At 47.4% G+C, this 12,435-nt stretch overlaps 1 protein-coding gene across 2 annotated transcripts in view; it reads left to right on the forward strand.

Moving 5' to 3' along the window:
• Nucleotides 1-4,867: 4,867 nt before the first annotated feature.
• The window catches only part of LOC144143596 (uncharacterized), a 108,664-nt gene continuing 101,096 nt past the window's right edge, over nucleotides 4,868-12,435 (forward strand). The window contains exon 1 of one of the 2 annotated variants that reach the window (XM_077675415.1): nucleotides 4,868-5,157. The gene's annotated coding sequence lies outside the window, so the exon portion shown is untranslated. The remainder of the gene's footprint in view (nucleotides 5,158-12,435) is intronic. The other variant, XM_077675416.1, reaches the window with a different exon arrangement.

Genomic DNA, 12,435 nt, shown 5'->3' on the forward strand with positions numbered 1-12,435 from the left:
CGTTTTCGTGATTTTTCAAACTTACTATGCTTATAAAGTACTCCAGGGATGACAAACAACCTACGTGAGAAAAGGCATTCATAATCTCTGCTTCCAGAATGGGTGGGCGTTCTGAAAGGAGATTGAAATTAATAGAAATAAAAATAGAAATTTTGAAAGGAAGTAGAAATTAAGAAGAAGAAATGGGTGTGGGCAGGGCATGTAATGCGAAGGCAACATAACCGTTGGTCATTAAGGGTAACAGGGTGTATCCCTAGACGAGGCAAGCGTAGCAGGGGGCGGCAGAAAGTTAGATGGGCAGATGAGATCAGGAAGTTTACGGGAATAAATTGGTCACAGTTAGCACAGGAGCGGGATAATTGGCGATCTATGTGAGAGGTCTTTGTTATGCAGTGGGCAGGAAAATGATGATGATGATGATTTTCTACGCTAGCTTGTTCTGTGATCCAGGAAGGTCGTTTCCTTTCTCTCAACGTTACTCCTATCATCTTTCTTCCATGGCCCTCTGAGTTGACCTAATTTTGCTTTCCAGTTTAGTAAGGCGCCAGCTTTCAGGTCCGTATGTGATCACCGGAATGTGGTATTTGTTGTATATTCTCCTTTTAGTGATTGAGGTAGGTTACGTTTCATTACTTGGGAGTGTCGATCCCATTCACGAGAAAGGATGCGGCAATACTCGCCTCATCAACCGCATGGACTGCGCAGATGTCTATCTGGACTGATGCAAGGCAGCAATACGCACCTCTTCATGAGATTGATCCCAAGTGCACCTTCACAATGCCACCTGGACTTAGCAAGCACGAGGAAGCCATTCTGCATAGGCTGCGCTTGAATGTGGCCTACACGGGACATTACCTGTACAAAATCCAGCAGGCATCTTCACCTTTTTGCTCCAAATGTGACGCACGAGAAGACATCCATCATGTTATATGCGTGTGTCCAAAGTACACCGGGCACAGACAGAAACTCATATTATCTTTGTGCAGGCAGCTTGGTGCGGGACTTTAGCTGAGGGCTGTTTTGGGTCCATGGTCGGGTCCCAGTCAGGCTGAGCGTGCAACCAAAGCTCTTTTGGAGTTTCTTCGGAGCACAGAACTGGACAGAGTTTTGTGATTGAAAATTTTGGCCGCATCAAATGACATCATTTCGTTTTCACATTTTTTTTCTCTCTTTTTTTTTGTTTTGTTTTTCATCTCTCATCTAGCGTAGCAAGCCAGCCCGACGGCTCGGCTAACATCGCTGGTTTTCATTAAAGTTATTCTCTCTCTCTCTCTCTCTCTCTCTCTCTCTCTCTCTCTCTCTCTCTTGGGAGTGTTGCCGAGTGCAACCCATATTCTGCTCCGGACTTGTTCTCGTGGTTGGGATCAGCACACACAACCTGAGCGAAGTAGTTATAATCTTGTACGTATTCTTGCGTTTCGTTAAATACGCTGAACAGGGTGCTTTCGGCGTGTTTATTTATTATTACTTAAGGTTTATTCGTATTTGTTTTTAGACCCACGGCCTTGCTTTCTGAATATAGTTCCTCAAGCATTTTTTTTTTCCTGGTCTTCTGCAGACTCGCTTAGCAATTCTAGGTCGTCTGCAAACCTCAAATGGCTCACGTATTCTCTGTTTATCCGCAATCCAGTGCCTTCCTAGTCAAGCCTCCTGAATACCCCCTCCAGACAAGCTGTGAGCAGTTTTGTTGAAAGGGATTCCTCTTTCGTACTTCCTTACAAATCGGGAATTTGTCGCTTGCCTTCTGAAGGATTTTCCTGCGCGTACATCCTTTATATATCTCGTCTAGGAGTCTTATGGAGGTTTCCTTTATCCCCTGGTCTTTCGATGCTTCCAGCACTGCTGCGGTGCTCACTGAATCGAACACTTTTTCGTAGACTCAAAAATAGCAGTTTTTTATAGCGAAGCTGTTTAGCAAATCGTAATTTTTCGTGTCCACAGCTAAAAAAACTGGCCGCGTATCTGCTCCTTTCGTTGCAAATGTCGTCAAAAGACGATAGTCTTTGTAGACATTTGCCAAGGAAATGCCCCCCTTTGCTTTCCCGCTCACCTCTCATGCTGTTCCTGTTCCGCCGCGCTCATCCCAAGGTAAACACACTAAAGGTTTCCTCCCGGCGATTTGAATTTACCGCGCTCCACTGCTACAGGCCGGGTTCCTCGATGCCAGCGCTACATTACGGCGGAGAGCGACGACCGCCCAGCGTCCCCTGCGCACGTTTGTCGAGCCAAGCATACCCACTTAGAGAGATTGGCCAAGACTGGCCAAAAGAACTTTAGCTCTCGCCGTAATCATGGCAACACTTACTCGGAACTATCGAAGACACGTCATAGCGTAAGCCCCTCCAAAGTGATGTCCAATGATTAGCACTTCCAAAAAAAAAATGGAACATGCTCACACTTATAGCAACAATGATGGAGTAAATGTCGTCACGGCAGCAAAGAAGAACCAAATCGGCTGAATCGTGGACTTAAACATTCGTAATGGTCGACAAGGTTACGTACAGCTTCGCTACCTCAGTCTTACCCGTTAGTGTGAGCTTCCTTCCTTTTTTTTTTTCTATTGCAAAAATAGTACCGCTGCCTCCAAACATACATCCAAGCCGAAATGTGTACACATTTACGTGTGTTGCTGCGTTTCTGCCATGCCACAAAGCACTTTTTACGAAACGCGAAACTTCCATGGCCAATTTTTTTTGTAGTTCTAGTTACTGGCGCTTACACCAGAAAATGTAAATTTCAGTTTGCGTATGGAAAATTGCAAGGTATTCGCTTAGGTTCAAAGATTTATTCGATTCATTTCGAAACTTCTCGATCAATATCGTTAACGCTATTATTCGAAATCAAATAAAAAATTGCTGACGCAGCGCAGAAGACAGAAAAAAACATGAAGGAGTCTGAAGCAGACAGGACAGCGCCGAACTCAGCACTTATGTTAACTAAAAGGCAACCACATACTTAAAATAAATACTGAACTACCCCGCAAATTAAACAATCTGTTTGTAGCCTTGTGGGTTTTGTACACACATTTTTTTGTGAGTATGACGTCAGATCTGTAGGTGTTCATGTGGGTCTATGTTGCGCGTAGTATTGTATGTTTTTGCCTTTCATTAAACATCCGTTGCGAGTACAGCTGCGTCCTGCCTACTTCCTTTGTTGTGTGTGTGTGTGTGTGTGTGTGTGTGTGTGTGTGTGTGTGTGTGTGTGTGTGTGTGTGTGTGTGTGTGTGTGTGTGTGTGTGTGTGTGTGTGTGTGTGTGTGTGTGTGTGTGTGTGTGTGTGTGTGTGTGTGTGTGTGTGTGTGTTTTAATCTTCTGTCCTGCCCCTCGTAATGTTCAAGCAGTACCAAATAACCGAAGTGTCGATTCTACTGCTGGCACAGCACTATACTGCGAACAACTGCACCATCCGCTTCACTCTAGCTCCTGGGGGAACTCTATTGTAGTATAGGTGGTTGACACATTGCGGAACATATCATGTGCTAAACTGGAACGAATGCAGCTGAGTTGCAGTAATCAAATCAAATCTTTATTGTTTTGTCTTCAGAGAGAGAGAGAGAGAGAGAGGAAAAGGGGAAAAGCAGCATATTTTTTGCTGCTTGACGGAGCCAAATTCCCCCATTGTATTGTGTTCGGTACGGTTTTCAAATGTGGAATAGTTTTGACACGGTATCATGACCACACACAGTTTTACACAAACAAGCTTTTTTTTACATATTTGGGGAAAAATAAAAAGAAGAAAAGAAAGTGCAAGCTACTAGTTCATATAAAATCAGCATAATTACCAGATTTTCGATAGACTGTGGGCAAATTAATGTCATACATACATGCATACATACATATGATATATCTTATAGCAGTGGTTCTCGACAATGAGGATGCCCGGGACCGTTCTTGGTCTTTGAAGAAGTGATGGAGGTCCCAATGATGAAATAAGATAAGGTGATCAGTGTCATAATGTCATAGAATTTGCCCTTGGATCAGAAGTTTGCCAAACACCTATTATTATGCCGGCCGTTCGTGTGTCTGGCTTTCCCGCCAAGCTGGCGGTTTGCACAAAAAGCCGACTTTAAAACGCATGCTACGCGGAGGAGTGGAATGTACGCGCCATGGAGCAAAGCCACGTTTGGCATTGGCGGAAAAGTTTGTCAAGGAGAAAAGAATGGGGATGCGAGAGTAGGAGGGAGGCATAGTTTTGGGGAGGATTTTGCGGAACCCCTCGGATACCCTGGGGTACCCTGGATGCCCTGGGAACCACTGTTATAGTACAGTTTTCCAGTCCTAATTAGCTCTGTTTTTTTTTATTTGTTTAGGCCCAATTGCGTGTCTAAGGTTCGAACTTTTACGTTTGAATCAATTTGTCTTGACTCTAACTACTTTTAAAGTTCACGCAGAATTACACGATGCATCGCGCTGTCTTTGGCAACGTTTTAGAGCCTCTGCGGTCCCGTTTTGTAGATAATCTTTTCCTTTTGAATGCTGAAATTATGCGTACGCCCTTAACGAAAAATCGTGGGATATTGTCTATTTTCGCCGGCGTTCAATCGCGCGAATGTCGCTGTTGCGCAACATTTTCCCGTGAGCTCATTACGTTTGTAGTGCTCTTGTAACGTGTGCATCGCTTTTCAAAGTGTCCTTGTTCACGTCAAGCTGCCACAGCAGGTTATTCACACAGATACCTGCCAACAAAACGTTAAAAAATTCACATTATTATTTTTTTTGATGTCAAATAGCGAAGCTAGACTAACGAAGGTAGTACAACCACCTGCTACCACCTAGCTGGCCGTGCGGAGTCGCCATCTACCGACGGACGTACAAAGCGTATGCCCTGTCGAACTTCGCCCTCTCCGCCAAACGCGGATAGCGGCCTCCAAACCCTGGTAAACGCTCTGCGCGCCGCCTGCCGTAGCCTGCCCCAGACAGCAGCAGATTGTCGTTCGTCCGTGCGCGGAGTAGCACCTACCCTACTGCCCCCCCAACCAAGCCGCCGTCACGCCGCCGTGAAAGCCGGCTTTCAAGAGTTCCGTCTCCCCGACATCTCGTTTTCCTTCGACGCGATCTTCCACCTCTGGATTCTTTCTCCGCTGCCCACCGCTGCGTTCACCGACTCACCGAGCGATTATTACATTCGACACCACCGAACGGACACACAGAACACCGAGGTGAGTCGATTTTTTCGCCTCCATCAAAACACGCGTTGTGCCGGCAGACTCGGATGAGGCGCGGCGCGCCTGCTGGAGCAGTGCTCGCTCGCCTACAGGTAAAAGCCGGTCCCCGGCCTGTCTCACTGGCGCCGCATATCTCTGGCGCCCAGACCGGACGGAAGTTTTGCATCTTTTCCGAACGCGCGCGCGCTCGCCTCCCGAGCGCTCGTACAAAGCCTTTTGTTCGCGCGCTATGCGGCGCCTGCGGGTTGGCGCGATATACGCTTCTTAGCTTTCCTGCGCGGTTTTGTTTGCCGGATTGCGCGATCCGGTGGCGATTGAAGGCGTGACCGTGAAAATGAAGCGATCGGGAGATCTGGGTGGGTTGGGCTCGCCCAGGCGCGAGAACCACCTGTGAAGCGTGCGGTACGCCATAACTCCATCGTGGATCCTTCTTGCACGACCACTTCTACAGTCCGCGCTATCGCAAAATCCCGGAGAAAAACAAAACCTCCCGTTAAAATGAAAATTGGAAATAAAAAGCGAACTACCGCGTAGTTTTTGCGACGATTTGAATGCAACGCGCCGTCGAGGCGAGCCCGCAGCCAGCGGCGTCGCATTTTCGTTCTTTCCGAACGTTCCGAGTTAATTTTTTTTTTTGTGTGTGGCCGAAACGACCCCGTAATCTAGCGTATGCGCTCTAAATTTAATCACCAGTTCGTAATCTTCAGGCTCGGTTACAAGGGTTCGGCGCGACTGGGCGTGCCTGCTTATTCGATTATCCTGGAATCGTTTTTGAGGAGCCATGATCGCTGCCTCTCTAACCACGAACTTCGATGAGCATGCGTGTTCGTACGCTATCTTTCAGGGGAGTTTCAAGCAGTTCACCAGACGGTACTTGGCTGTTAAATTGGGTAAAAGGAGCGTGTGAAGTGTTGATTATTCGTGCAGCGTGCATTATTTCGCGTGTTTGTGGCGAAATCTAAAGTTGCGCCCCTGGGATCGGCGCACCGAGAGTTTGAGGAGCACGCTCAGACCGTCTCGGTGGGTCAACGTGCTTTTGACGGTGCGCGGACGCCGAAGTTTTGGGCGGCGACGCCCCGAGCCCGATGCCGGTCGATAGGGCGGCGGGCTCGCGCGGTTGGCGGGGTAGTGGGGAGCGCTGAGGTGGTTCCTTTGCCATGAGTCATAGCGGGGCGGCGTGTGTGTGGGGACCCCCCTACCCAGCTTTTGTCGTCTCGTTGGCCCGTTTGTTCATCGGCCCAGTTTTGATTATTTTTGCTTTCCGTCTGGCTGCTTGCTCTTTTGTGGGTGGCTGCTCTTGCGAGGGCTGCAGACGGCGCCGTTCTCTGCGCGCTTTTCTGTTTTTTTTTTTAAATCTGATTTCGGTGCGTGATTAGTCGATTAATTAGCTGCGGGAGACCGAAGTTTAAACGATAATATCCTCGATCGAATGGGCGAAAAGGCAGCGTGGCCGTGTTTCCCGCGTATTCGCGACGAAAATTAATTTCGCGATCTTTCGATCCATTTTTTTTTCTGCACATCCTTACCTAGGCGTACCTTACGGTCTGCTCCAAGGGCGTCGTTACGCCGTTTTCCTTGTCTCAATTTTTTCACGATGTTTCGTTTTAATTTCGCGTGTGTCGCCGCCGCAAACTTTCCGTGTCGGTCTTCAACGGTGCTGTTTAAAATTAAACGCACGGTCGGAGTGAACTCGGCAGTGAAGCTTACTTCGCGGGCCTAAAAGAGAAGCAAAAAACGTGCATTCGTTCCTTCCACGCGTCCTGTACTGCTGACAAGGGTCGCAGGACAGCTTGGATGCCAAGTCGAGTTATACAAGAGTCTCATGTCTTATACGTCGCCTCTTCCGATAGTATACACAGGTGCCTATCAACTACGAAAAAAGAAAAAGAAAACGGACTGTCGCTCCGTCGTAGCGCAGTGAAGGTCTGCATTAACCGAGAATATGTATTACGCTTTTCTATACAATTAAACGGTTACCTTTTTCCGTTTTTATCCGCCGACCTTGTGCGACAGTAGTTAGGCACTGGGTTTTAATTTTACCTCCGCAGATGCTTGGCACGTCGCAAGGCTAAAATTGGAAATCTTTGGCAATTTCTCCTTACAGTGGTTTTTTTTTTTTTTAATGTCGCCAGGCGTGCAGAAAATGTCACAACTCCTAAGTCCCCCGAAAAGTGTTTTCCTTTTTTTTTTCCCCTGGGAGAAAGGCCTCGGCAAAAATAAACGACTCGCTGTTGACGAACTTGAAATCTAGGTACTCTTCGTCGCATAGCAACAGTCAAACATAGGAGCACTTCAGATGGAGCACTTCAGCAAATAGAACCGGCGCCTGTTTCTGTCAATACTACCCTTCAACTCCACTGTTTGTACACACGCTATCTTTTGTTCGTCTTGCTGGCACTCCGTTTAACGTCCGCGGCATTCCGTATCGCGTATATGATATGGACTAACTTTAGAGCAGACATGCCGTGACGGGCAAGCCAGAGTCCGTTCCTAAGTAGTAACTGTTCGGGGCTGAGACAAGAGCGACAGAATATTACCGAAAGTTTCCTGGGTAGTAACCGTTTTCCGGTTAGCGTGGCGTTCACGCTTGAAAAAATCAGAGCCGGATCGTAGTACAGCCTCTAACTTCGATTCCTGAAAATATAATTTCTCGTGGCAGTCGGTGTCAGACCCCGCCGGAATATGGTTGGTTATTTGAACGTAAGGGCAAGAGCTTATTCTGGTAATCTCTGGCGTCGGTGGCCGGGGAATTTTGCACATGAAAAAGTGCGCATTCGACTCCTTTTTTTTTTTTTTTTTTTTTCAGTTTTAGGCGCAGCCCGAAAAAAAAAAAAAAGCCGTCTTTTTGTAGTGTTATAGCGTTTGCGCCAGGTAGTGGATCCTTGGGTATACAAACCTCGGATGGAAAACCATTAGTGTGTTTTACAAAAACCGGCAGGCTTTCTCAGTTCACCGGCAGCCCGCAACACGGCCGCCGAACTAGTGATTGTCGGCCGGAAACTTAAGCTCCGCATCAAAATACCAGCCACAAAGTTGCTAAAGCCGCGCTGCAAATATCGACTAGAATTTCTGTAAAATCCGTGCATTAGAAATAGGTTAGGGCTACAAAATCGTTACCTTCGAGCTGTCCCAAGCAAAAGTGGATGAATTTTGGTGTCGACCTTTGGTAATTTCTTTGCGCCTGAAAGTAGTTTGTAGACAACGCTGTCACGGGCAGAAGGAGCAGACTAACACGGCACGGTGTAGTCGTCTCCTTCAACGTCCTTGCCTGCATCGCTTCAGAAAGGCATGTCATATATGCGAAGCCTAACGTGTCACACACGTCAACATGTCATACATGTCTAACATGTCATGATACGTAGCTACTTTTGCACTTGTTAACTAACCATCCCTTTACAGCACTCATCAAGCATTTTGATTGCTGCCCCTGAAACGTAGCCAGCCGATATGAGCGATGCCCCATCTGCGACGAACGGTACTCGGCGCAAAATATCGTTTTGGAGGGCATGAAAGATTACGATCATGTGAAAAAGAAACAGTAAATTGGGAAGCGTGTCGGCGTCCCTTGAACTCTTGTTCCATCTGTAACAGCTTTAGCATTAGGTTTTTGAAAACAGACTGAATATCCGACATTTTTTGTTTGGAACTGGGTCAGCCATAGGGTAGCGTACAGGAAACCTTTCGAATCAAGAAACGCATGCTTCCGTTATTTCGTCATTGTTATCAGCGCGTTAATGAATACATGTACTATACTCTGGCGCGACTTAAAAACGACAACGGAAGTTGCCCTTACGCCTGCCTCATCACCGCAGCCGGCTGTTCCTCCGCGCGTACCAAAGAATGCGCTACTGCAAGTATTTCCAACATGTTAGGAGTCATTTCCGTGATTTGTCGTGCTTAATCAGGGTATAAACTTTGCAGTGATGACAGACTAGGTGAGAAAAGGCGGACGATGTAACGCATTAAGCGCAATCTCCTTTCAAAACGCGCGCGCGCGTTGACGTCTCGAGTCCGTCTCATCAGCGGAGTGATACACTACATGAGCTGTGGCCGTTCTTAACTTCTACACAAGTATAGCTTACTCACCGCGCATAAATCGTCTGCCCTGTGGCACCAGTTTCGTGACAGATTACACTTTGATACAACGTAAGAAGGGCAACGGAAGTTGCCGCTGTGCCTCATCACCGCAGCCGGATGTTGCTCTGCGCGGTGCAAATAGTGCATCACTGGGAATATTTTGAACATGGCACTAGCCGTTGCCGCGATTTCTTTAATTTAGTGTGATTTTAAACGACTTCAGCGAGGACAAACAAAATACGTGATAAAAGACAGACTATATCGCGCATTAATAGCAGTCTCCTTTCAAAACGCGCACGCCCGTTGACATCCGGGTCCGTCGCTTAGGCGGAGGGATACCGTACATGAGCTATTGCCGTTCTTAACTTGCTCCCGAGTGTAGTAACGTGCTATACAGTGCACCGAACACAGGATTGGGCGACCCCGGGACGAAATGTTTATTGTGATGGTACTAACCAAATATTTGTCTTTCTCAAAATGTTAAACAAAAGAAAACGGTGAGCTAGGTTTCCTTTACGTCGGCTTTAGGAATCGCTAAGGGTTAACTGGCGCGTCTTTAGAAAGGCAACGCATAGTGAACAGAATAGACTGAAGGAGAAAATGACAGAACAGAAGACACACAGCGAATCAATGATTACAAACACATAGCAGGTGTTTACAGGCAAGCTTTATAAGAATGCGAACGACTAGCGGAAGTGTATAGCATTTGTTTTTTACGGCGGCATTTCTTACAGGGGGTGACTCAGCGCGTTTTGTGTTGCATCTGTAGCAGCTTTGAGTTAAACTCTGGTTTAGTAAGTGCTGAAAGCGATGAATTTGCGATCTTTGTTCGTTGAATACTTGAAGAACTGTTTTATTACGCGCAAATTGAATGGCTTGAATGCGAAAGCAGTAAAAGTTTCGCTTGCACAAGCGTTATACTGCGTGCGGTCTTGAAATTGCTTTCGTAGAAGAGAAACAAAGGAAAGTGCCGGTGAAGTGACTCATGTTACTTCCATCAACTCACGAATACTGCAAGACAAAAAAAAACATTTATATTCTTGTTAATTTATTTTAGGAACTCAATTTGTCTATTAATGTGGCTTTGCTTGTACGGGCGTTCTTACGTAACTATAATGCGAAATTTTAGGATGTCAAATTTTTAATTCTGGTACGGGAGAATGTCGCCAGCGTAAGCCTTTTGTTTTCCGCAAATGCCTGCTGGGAACGCCTTTCTGCTTGAACGACTGTCGCAGCAATGTGTGCTCGTTAGACTTGTGATTGAGGAGTCTAACTTGGCGTTCTGTCAACTGTGGTTCCGCGTTTCTTTGACCGCGTTGTCACGAACGAGTGGAAGTCTTCTTAGGCTGCTATTCTTCCGACTTATATCGTGCATTGCATGTGTCTTGCGTTGCCCTGCTGTATAACCCTGCCCAATCAACGTTGCGTACGACGCTGCTACCGGTAACGTTCAATGACATGACGCTGCGCAGGACAGCCGCATAACAGGAAATATATATAGTTTACAAAAATTGGCGACCGTTAGAACGGCCGTGAAGACAAAATCTAACTTTTTTTATTTGAAAGAGCTAGCGTGTGGAAACCTACTCAGCTTAATTCCATCGAAGGAATATCATCACCATCGTCATCAATATTACCAGCCTATCTACGCCCACTGCCATCATGCCTAACACATTTCTCACCATCATGCCTGACACATTTAATCCCTGTGCGTTTTCGCGTGCAGCACGGCCCACCCAAATAATAACATTCGGTATGGCTTAAACACTTAATGTCACTTCTCGTGTGCGCGTGGCACGGGTATTACACTGCTTCTTTTACATCCCGTGGCTTCAAAATGACATTTAACTCCACCGTGTCATTAGACTCGTATTGTACCAGAAAAAAAAAAAAAAAAACGCTCCGTTTGAGAAGATTAGCCCGCGCGTGTCCTCGTGGCAGCCCTGACCTACAGAGAGTCAGTTGTCTCCGCACATCTTAGAGCACGTGTCGCCGCAAAATGGCCGCCCAAGGTAAACGGTAACTTCCCTTTCGGTTGTTAGTCTGAGGCCCTCATTTCTTCCCCTACAGCGCGGCGCGCAGCAAGCGGTCCGCACGGTCTTCTCCGTCAACAGCGAGTCACGTCCTAGCGAGAGGGAACGTTCCGGAGGATGACAAACACGTCGAGACTCACAACCGTCTTCTTTCCCGCGCGCGCCAACGATTCCGCGCCAAAACGCCATCCTCCTCCCCCGCTCCGAGCAATAGCCGTTCGAGGTCCCGGCGCTTTTGTTGTTTCTTCGGCGTTCGGTTATTTCGCAGCTATGGTTGGCGTCTGTCCCGTTGCGAGGACGAGGGGGCGTTTGCCACTTAGAGCATCGCTCTGTCGACGCCCCCGATGTCTTTCTCGAATTTGCCTTCGCGTACCGTACCGCCTACGCAAAGCTTGTGGTGGCGTACGCCGCGGTCCTTCATCTCGCGATTCCAGGGCATCTCAGTCCTTTCGGAATGCACGTTTCGAGCGGTGTGTTTGTAACTAGACAGGAATGCGCCGAACGGTGCTTGTAGGCGTGAGTTCTCTAACAACTGTGGGGGCGGTACAGGCTATGTATTATCCGTAAAAGCGCGAGTAGCTTTCGAATGTTCATTGACACGATGTTGGGGGAATTCGTAGTTTCGTACTGAGAAAATTCTGCCTCCGGGCGCTGCGCAGCTCAATTGTTGCCGGATGAATCAATCGACCCCTGTGCAAAATGCATTAGCAGACATGTCAAGTTTCCCGAATTATCCGGGAGACTGCCGGATTTCGGATGGTTTTGTAAGATTGTACGACCCAAACTAAAATCTCCCAAAAACGCGCCCGCTTTTTTGCCTAATCGTCCTCGAAGTCTGGCCACATTGCGCCGGTGCTACCTGGCAATCCAATCCAATCCAATGCAATCTAATCCAATCCAATCCTTTACACCAGTTGACATCGTCATCAGTAAATAGATTAGAAGCGTTGTGAACCGTGCGCAGAAGTTGAACTGGTCAGTAGTGCTGAGGGCGAGAGGCAGCTTAGCATAGCCGACAAAAATCGCACCCAGTTCCGAGCGTCCATGTCTGACAACCCTCGGTCACGTTCTTTTGGCCAAGTGTCGCAGGGGCGAACATTGTTAGCCGTAACGGACCAAGCCAAGCCAAGAACTTCCCGAAAAGGGCGTCCTCAGCCATGTT

The sequence above is a fragment of the Haemaphysalis longicornis genome, unplaced genomic scaffold (assembly GCF_048455015.1).
Source record: "Haemaphysalis longicornis isolate Haplotype H1 unplaced genomic scaffold, Haemaphysalis longicornis Haplotype H1 scaffold_6, whole genome shotgun sequence".
In the NCBI taxonomy this organism is placed as follows: Eukaryota; Metazoa; Arthropoda; class Arachnida; order Ixodida; family Ixodidae; genus Haemaphysalis; species Haemaphysalis longicornis.